The 9666-nt window shown below is 37.6% G+C and overlaps 1 non-coding gene across 1 annotated transcript; it reads right to left on the bottom strand.

Annotated features, from left to right (window-relative positions):
- Positions 1-9189: 9189 nt before the first annotated feature.
- On the bottom strand, positions 9190-9296 carry LOC115526589. Its single transcript, XR_003972649.1, has one exon. It is a non-coding gene; the product is annotated as a U6 spliceosomal RNA (small nuclear RNA).
- Positions 9297-9666: the final 370 nt, after the last annotated feature.

Below are 9666 nucleotides of genomic sequence, written 5' to 3' on the forward strand. Positions count from 1 at the left end.
GTTCCTGGAAAGAGTGAAGGAGGGAGAGGATGGCTACTGATCTTTCTTAGAGATTGAGATGGAGATTCGGGATGGAAGCTAAGATGAAACAAGCCTCATCTCCTGGAAATGCAAGAGAGGTTAAACAATAGTAAAATATGTGTACAAGTAACATCCTTGTTTAATAATCAGCCTGGGGTGCGCTATCATTAGGGGAGGAAAAAAGCAAAGAAAAACAAATACATGAGTGAGCTAATAGTTGATTGTTGTTGTGTTTATTGATACTATTTCAGAGAAACTTTCAACACCCAGGGATGGCCTTTCAGGTTAATGGATTGATATGAGGAGATTTGAATTAGTTAAATGCCGATAATTGTGAATGCTAGTTATATCAGATGTAGTGGTCATGCTAAGGAAATGGAGAGAGACAAACAAGTCCCTTTAATTTTAACCCTAGGGGGACAATCTACTATAGTGAAAAACATAGAGTGTGGAGGCAGGTTGACCTGGATTTGAATTACTACTCGACTGATTTCTAGAAACATGACCATGAGCAAGTAATTTAACTGTAAGACCAGTTTTTCCAAATGTAGTGATCAAAGAATGGTATTTGGTAAATTATTATCATGACCCTGACATAACAAAAAAACTTATTTAATGACTATCTCTTGATCCTGATTAAGTGGGTTGGACTAGACTCAATTTTAAGCCCCAAACCTTTGTATTAACATAACGTCACAAGTTGAAACTTAAATAATCTACATCAGAAGGGATATAGAATTAATAGAGACATCCCAGTGGTAATAAACTCCTTTTAGACTTTTGATGAATTTTTTTGCCATTTAAAGATTGTTCTCTAAGTATGAATATAACCAGATGGTCAGTGATAAAATTCAAATCCCAAGACTTTACAATATCTATAGATGCCAGCATTTTCACTTTGATTATCAACTATCCAGTAAGTTTGAATTAAGCATTTCACTTCTTTTAAGGGAGGCTGTTTTGCTTTGTTTTTAATTATAACCCCACATCCGGATGTTTCCAGTGTACTTCTTTAGAGAGCAATTTTTATGATTAAGAAGTTAATTTTTTTCTTCAATATGAACAGATGGTGCTTTTCAGTGTCTTTTTAAAGGTGCTCCGTATCTCTTGCACAGCAGAACCTAAAATATGAATCGGACATTGTATAACTGAAAATAAATGGAAAAGGAAAAGTTCATGATTTAGAGTCTACATAACTCCTCTTCCTTACTGGAGATTTAGTCTCTTCATTTTAGTAGCATTCTTGGAAGCATTTAACTTTATTGAGATATGAGCGAGAATCTGAGCTTCTGTACCTCCTGGAAACTTGAGATATCCTAAAGATGAATATTTTTTAAAACTTTGATTTCATATAAACTGTACTTAATGCTTAATAATCCAAAAGTATACTTTAACATGCTTGATGTTTTGCATTAGTGATTTGATTGTATTTGAAAAGGTTGCTTGTGAAGACTACTGGTCATAAATATATTCCATTAAACATTCTTTATTATACTGTCCTGAACAGTGTGTTTCTACCTCTGGACATTACTGGTAGCCAACCAAGTGAACTGCTCCATTAAGGTGATGACAAATACTTGGCAAATGAAATGACTTGACTCCTTCATGTTAACACTATTTTTAGATACATTCCAATATTATACAGAGAAAATACAAATATACATAATCTCATGAATTGTGGCTGTGGTCCATCCAAATAATTTCTGACTGTGGCACCAACACATGTTTGCTGTGTTTTCCAAGACAGACACAGGTTCTAGAATTTCCCTTTAACAAAAATAACTTTGTGGGCACCTGGGTGGCTCTGTCAGTTAAGTGTCCTACTCTTGGTTTCGGCTTAGGTCATGATCTCACTTTAATGAGTTCAAGTCCTGAATCAGGCTCTGCACTGACAGTATGGAGCCTACTTGGGATTCTCCCTCTCCCTCTCTGTCTCTGCCTCTCCCATGTGTGCGCTTCCCCTCCTTCTCTCTCTCTAAATAAATAAATAAACCTGTTAAAAATAAAATAACTTCTGGCTACTTTCCTTCTTTTTCCTTCACATTTAGTAGCCATAATAGGTTGGTAGAAAATACATGACAGAAAATGAAAAGATATTTTTGTTTCTTCTTGAATTTCAATAAAGAGTGGGTGCATATTTTTCTTTATTATAAACATGTAGGCCCCCAGAAGGCTTAAGGAGTTTAGCTTTCTATCCAGACTGTTCACTCCATGCAAGAATTTCCTGCTTTACTGGTCTTTAAATCTCCAGAAGCAAACGTGAATTGTGAATAGTAGACACTCAGTTAAAATGTGTGGCATTTCTTTAATTGAATGTCCAACTGGAGTGTCTTTTCTTGAATCTGTTGAATATCATTGAATCATTCTGTCACTGCTTAAGTTTTCTCTCTGTTAATGACTTGAAAATCTATTTAGTCCTTCTGGCCAGTGGAGCTTTAAATACTTCCCTAGAACATTGTATCCCAAAAGGATTGATGGAATGGTGGTGGTAGTTTTCACTGCTAATAAGAGGAGCTACAGGTTATGAATACTTAATATGTGCCAGACGCTGGGCTACATAATCATCCTCTGAGATGGGTATTTTTATCTTCTTTTTATAGATAGGGATACTGAGGTTTTGAAGAACTAAGCAATTTGCCCAACCTCATAGAGCCAGTAATATGCAGAGCCAAGAATTAAAGTCCTTTCATTTGACTCTGATGTCCATGGCGTTAAATATTATTCTAGATTGTCTTCTTACTGTTTCTTCCTTTGTACCTGCTATAAAATCATTAGATGCTTACAGAAATCTGGCTCATTAAATTGTTACTTGAATACTTGGAAAACTTTTCCAAGTCATTTAAGATAAAATATTTTCCCTCTAGTAAGCAACCAACATTAGCTAGAGTACTGGTCTCTGTGAGGTTAATGTCTCTGCTTTCTGTTTCACCATCTAGATTTGTTAATGGAAATAATGAATAATGGTGGTTAGGATCAGAATAAAACCTTAAGACAGTACTCACATCATCTACCTTGTTTTGAGTAATTTAAAAAGTGTTTACTGGAAATGAATGCAGAGTGTGTGTGTGTGTGTGTGTGTGTGTGTGTGTGTGTGTGTGTGTGTATTCAGTCAAAAGTTTGTTGGTCAAGGTTACATTAAATGGCTACCTATTGCTGACAGTGATTTTGAGTTTCCTTAGTACTTAATTTTTTTCTTTTGTTTATTTGAGAGCGAGAGAGTGCATGGGGGAGGGGCAGAAAGAGAAGGAGGAAGAGAATCCCAAGCAGGCTCAGCACTGTCAGTGTAGAGGTGATGCAGGGCTGGAACTCATGAACTGTCAACTCATGACCTGAGCTCAAATCAAGATTCAGATGCTTAACTGACTGAGCCTCCCTGGCGCTTCTGAATATCCTTAGGATTTCAAAGCTTAAGTGCTTAAATAGCCCTGAGGATTCTTATACTTAAACTGAAAAATAAATTATAAAATTATCTTTATTCAATCCATGATCATATCACCAATTTTTTACCTTCTCTTTATAAATGAGAATTTAATGATTGCCTAGAGACCATAAAGTTTTCTTTCCTACTTCAGACAAGTCGATAACTGGAAGATTTAATAGCCTAAAGATAAAATGGTTCAATATTAACCAGAAAATGCTTGACTAAGGTAACTCTTTAATACCAGATTATGAGGCCATTTGAATTTTTTCTCCAACAATTGTCTATAGCAATGGAACTCTTTATTTGATAAGTGAGGAAATGAGTGTTTATCCTAGCTTGTGTTTTGATTTGGGGGGGGGGAACCCACTATAAAATACAGGTATCGTATGTGTAAATGGCTTAGACTCCTGTATGTGTCATTGTTCTGAATACGATACTTGTAATGAAGTGGTTAAACAATCCTCTTTGGGCTTGTAGGCACCAGGCTAATGCATAATGTTTTGCCACAAGAAGTCTCAGGGTACCTATGTTTCTGCACAATTTACAATTTCCTGCCATGAGAACTTAAAATGCCACAGAGCACAGATTCTACAGAGTGAATGCAGACCCAGACACAGAGCATTTTAGCATCACTCCATTGCTACTTAGATTCTGCTCAGGGTAATGAAAGAAACAAGGCCTGCAGAAGAAATCTGGTAAGAGCTCAGTCACTCAAATAAACGACATTTTGAGGCAGACTATGATTTAAATAAGTTGTTTGAAGTTAGAGGTGAACATCCTGGCACTGATAGTTGGAGTCAAAAATTTGGACTGCTAGAATTTTTGCTCCAACCACACCCGTGTAGGTTAAGGATAGGACTTCATCATCAGTAATCAGTGAGGAGAAAGAGAAGAATGCCGGCTTATCTGTGAACAGTAAGTACTCTTTAAAAGTTCTGTATATATTTCTCCTTTAGGAGTGTGGATTTCATCCTCCACAACATTTTTTTTGTGATCTTAAGAAGGACTTGAGTTAAATAAACCAATCAAGATTCCAGTGCCCAGAAAGGGCAAGTCCAGGCACACAGAATGTACCTCTGTCCCCCTATCATTGTTTCTAAGGGAATCAAGATGAATATAATTTACTAAAAACATTTCAAACAATAAGACAGCGTATTTCAAAGATCAATCTCAAATCATTCATAGCCACTGAAAAGAGGAATGAGCAGGCATTTCTGTCTCCTGGGCTGCGGAGTCCTCAGGTGCTGTCTTTCCACACTCCTCCGATTCCTCTCCCTACTTATCACAAATAACCATGGCAGTGCCTTTTCTTAACCTCCTTATTCACCCTCGTGTAAGTTCTCATGTCTTGTCACTTTCTGACTTGTAGGAAGAAAAAAAAAAACCCTAACTCCCTGATTATAGAAGGGAGCAGACATGCTCCACAGGCACTTTTTTTTCCCCTTCCTGCTTTTCTTGTGATTGCAGTCACAAGCCCCTTCCCCATAAGAAGCTGTTTTCCTCAGTGCTTGGAGGTGTCATGCTATATATTTGCTTCAGGAAGTTTGGTACTGACACATCCTTCATTTCTAGTGTCATTTGGAGGTGTCCTTAAGGAAGGGGAATGTTACTGTTGAAGGACTTTAGGATTAGAGTAGTGAACATTTCCTTTAATTTCACAGGTTGCTCCAATTCCTTTGGATCAATGAGAAATTATGTAAAGCAACCAGCATCCTATAAAAGCAACTCAAATCTGAAAACAAGAGCCGCGTATCAATTAATAGGGAAATGTAAAATATGTATTTTGAAGACATTTAAAAAGAATAAAAGATGGGGTATGTCCCCTGTTTTGGAAACTTTCAGTGATCCTAGATACCATTTGGGGCAATTCATAGGCAGGATAGCATTACAGTGTGTGTGCTATCTCCCTATGCTTATTATTCTCACCATTGGCTTTCCTGACGTCTCCACCAGGCATCCTTATCACCTATCACAGTTGACCTCACACTGAGGTTCATACCTGGTGGCAGTGCCATCCGCCTGGGCACCTGATAGAAATGTTTGGTCACATTTTTGTTGCAATGACTGGACAATGGTACTGGCATTTAGTGGGAGGAGGTCAGGGATGCTAAGTACCCAGCAAGATATGTGACAACATGCACAGCTGTCTGCCCAGAAGGTCAGCACCCCCATTAACAAACACTGGGCCTCTGGAATTAGCACCCCAGTTTTGGGTTGACTAAGCTGGCTCTTGACTTTGAGACTGGTTATTAATCCTGGATTCTTACAGTATGCTTCAGGCCTTCATCAGTGATTGGGCTGTTCTCTTCCTCATTTGGCTTCATCCTGAGAGGGGAGGAGTATTTCACAAAAAGAAATTTCACAAATGTGTTTGTCTTCATTTACCCTATTCCCTTCCGTTGGGAAGCTGACACTGAGAAGCTTTAGGCAGGTTGGTAGATAATTGTTTGCCCAGATGTCTCCAGCTACAAAAGTGAAAACTCACACTAGACAAAGAAAAGGAAAATGAATGTTACAATCATTTTTTATTGCTGTTAAAATGCCTCCAAAGAGAAAAAGTGAAACATCAATGTTGACTGATGTTATAGGATATAAATATTGACTAAGGTGCTTAAGAATGCAATGTTTATATAAAGTACAGGGATGCCTGGGTGGCTCACTTGGTTCAGCACCCAACTTTGACTCAGGTCATGATCTCACGGTTTCTGGGTTCGTGCCCCTCATCCATCTCTGTGCTGTCAGCTCAGAGCTTGGGGCCTATTTCAGATCCTGTGTCTCCCTCTGTCTGCCCCTCCCCTCTTGCTCTTTCTCTCTTGCTCTCTCAAAAAAAAAAAAAATAAGAAAGAAAGAAAAAAGGACATAGGGAAAAGATTCCTGACTGATGAGACAACTGTTTTATCTTTTCATAAAGGATCAAATCACTTGCAGGAGATGAAGAGGAGTGGTAATAAAGTATCCAAGTGATGGTTCCAAGAATAGCAGGAAAGAATGTAAAAAGTAAAGTTTGATCAATTTCAAGGTTCTGGTCCAAGATAATGGTGTAGGAAGACCCAGAACTACTTTCCTCCTACAGACACCAAATCTATAGCTATATATGGAACAACTTGCTTTGGGGGGGGGGGAACCAAACTGAAAAAACTAGTGAAGCAGCCCCTTCATATCAGGCACATGAGAAGGAAACCATATAGAAGTAGATAGGAAAGGCTGAGACAGTCTCACCATAAACCTCACCCCTGGTGTGGTGACCTACAATCGGGAAAGAACTCAAAACCTGGAGCTTCTCCTTGAGCAAAAAGGATTTGTTCCCCACTTTGGGCACCCTGACTTTTAAGATGGGCACCTGAGAGATGAGTCCCCAAAACATGTGGCTGTGAAGAAGAAAAGTTCTGAACCATGGAGGATGGGAGAGGTAAAGAAGAGACCAGAGATCGACAGAAGTAGCAACCAAATTTACCTCTGTCAGTTAATTAAGTACTTGAGTTTATTGCCATGTTCTGATCTACTTGTGGAAAGTCTTATTTCATTTTAGGTTAAAAAGATAAACCAAAAAAAACCTCAATTTTTATCCATTTCTTAAAATAAAAATAAGGTTTTTGGTAAGGTTTATATCTACTTTAATAGAGTTCCAGATCAATATTTCAAAAAATTAATTAGAAGGTTATGATATAAGCAAATCTGACTTAAAACTATTGCAAACCTATCATTATTATACCCTATTATCTAGATTTTTACTGAAACAATGTGTCATGCCAAATATCTGAAACCATGTCTGTAATTATCTCCAGAAATGATTTGGCATAGCAATTTCTGGGAAAGAAAAATTGAACTATTTCCTTTTAATCTCTTCATTGGATTTTTTAAAATGAAGTGCTAAAAGTCTTGGGAGTGAATAACAAGTTATTTTATTTGAGTTTTTAAAGTTACATCTTGGAATGTTTTCAAAACCAAGACTCTTAACCTATTGTCAGGATAAGATAATAGGAAACTTTGCAAATGTTAAGGCAAAGGTCACATCTGGCACATTCTCCAGCTCTGATCAGCAGGCACTTTCTAATTTTTGTTGTCCCCAACTTACTTAAGCCCTAACACTCCTAGGATAGTTTGAAGATATGATGGCAAATTATATACTTCAGTTGGTTGCAATATGCTGCAGTTTTATTTTTTGATGTGTTCTCACATTCCTCATACTGTTATTTATAATTACATCTGGCCCACCAAATGTAAGCTCCATTAGATTTTTATCTCTATCTCTAGTGTCTAGAAATGGGTCTTGCCTAATAGTAGGTGCTCAATAAATGCTTATTGAAGAGATGAATAAGTTAATGGTTCATTTTCTTAATTATTTCATACTGCAAGTCTAGAGATAGAGATTATTGGAAGAATTTGGGCCAAACTAAATTTTCATGTGTACTCTACTCAGAGTCAACTAATGCCAAAGTATCAAGCATTCTGAACACTCTTGAGTACTGTGGGAAAAGGGCTAAAACATTTAACTATGGGGGCGCCTGGGTGGCTCAGTCGGTTAAGCGGCCGACTTCGGCTCAGGTCATGATCTCGCGGTCCGTGAGTTCGAGCCCTGCGTCGGGCTCTGTGCCTGGAGCCAGAGCCTGGAGCCTGTTTCAGATTCTGTGTCTCCCTCTCTCTGACCCTCCCCCATTCATGCTCTGTCTCTCTCTGTCTCAAAAATAAATAAACGTTAAAAAAAAAAATTAAAAAAAAAAAACAAAAAAAACATTTAACTATGCCCATGACCTCAGTTTCTTAGATAGTTTGCTTTGAAATAAAGGGATGTCGTAGAGTTCTTATTATATAGAAAACAGGGTCTATATTATACCATTTAATAAATCGTAATTTATGATAAATGTCTGCAAGGCAACACACTTAAACTTTAATAACGTTACATTTATGAAAACTGGAATGGTGGAAATACACCTTTCCAAAACTTCAGGATAAAGCAACCATGTCTGAGGTTGTTTGTGGCCCTAAAATTACTCATGTGTCCTTTAATTTGCTGGGCAGATGGCAGACTGACATAGGAAGAAGTGTTCTGAAATAAGTCACCAGGATGGCTGGGCACTTTACTGTCTGCTTGTTTCAATGGGTATTCCCAGTTGGAAGGGTTTGATGCTTTGAGTGACCTCTCTGTTCCACTGGAGTCTGTTTTTGTCTTAGAAGCAGGGGTGAACCATTTCTGCCTTCTGCTTACTTTTTCCTGCTTATTTCTTAGTCAGGCTTGGGGTTCTCTGTGTGCAGCTTGATAGTGATGTCTTTCCTCTAGTAAGTACTTGCTTTCTCTCTGGTGAGCTGTTTCCTCTCCATTCATTTTCATCTACTATGACTACTGTATTATCTTTGTCCCAAGTGATTCATAGTATGATTGTTCTTTAAAAAAAATCACTTCATAGTACTTTTCTTATTTTCAGCTTGCTTGTTAAAAGCTTTTGAAGTTGGTTATTTTCCTAGGCTTTCACTGATGTGGATTTTTTCTAGAAACATCTGTTAGTGTAAATTATGCTAGACTTTTTTCTCCCCATTTGAGTACCGGAATTCACTGCTACAGGAAAGATGGGATTAGAAGGAGCTGTATATCATTCATGCTTGGATTGAAATGTATTGAAATATATTTTGAACCTATTTGTATTTGAACCAAAATGTACTCTGAAATTAATACTTGGTAATAAATGGGCAGTGGTTGCCCCATATTTTTGGTGGGTAACATACAAAATATGTTCAAAAAGCATGGCTATGGTATTGTAGAGATTGTCAGTAATTGGTGTGCTATTCTTGCATAGGGGCCATGCTGATATTCTCTGTATCATTCCAACTTTAGTATATGTGCTGCTGAAGTGAGCACAGGATTGTCAATAAATGATACTGACAATTGAACCTCCAGCCCTATAACCCAATACTTTTGCTTCAAACACACATACCTAGTTCCTGCTATCCATAATTGCAAAACCACATTGTCCTTAACTAATCAGATTGACCTGTATCTCTCCCTTCACCCTGCCTCTTGACATCTTAGTCATTAGAACACAAATACCACACATGAAATCACTTCTCCAAGAGCTCTCACTAACCACCCTATCTTAAATGCATAAGCTTAATTGGCCTTCTAACCTATTGTCTTGTGATGGATAATTGTCTTGAGCCATCAGTAAGTTACTATTTTCTAGAAATCAAGAGTTAGTTTATGCTTCTTAATAGTCCAAAGTGTCATGTAT

This window comes from Lynx canadensis, chromosome D1 (assembly GCF_007474595.2).
Source record: "Lynx canadensis isolate LIC74 chromosome D1, mLynCan4.pri.v2, whole genome shotgun sequence".
NCBI lineage: Eukaryota > Metazoa > Chordata > Mammalia > Carnivora > Felidae > Lynx > Lynx canadensis.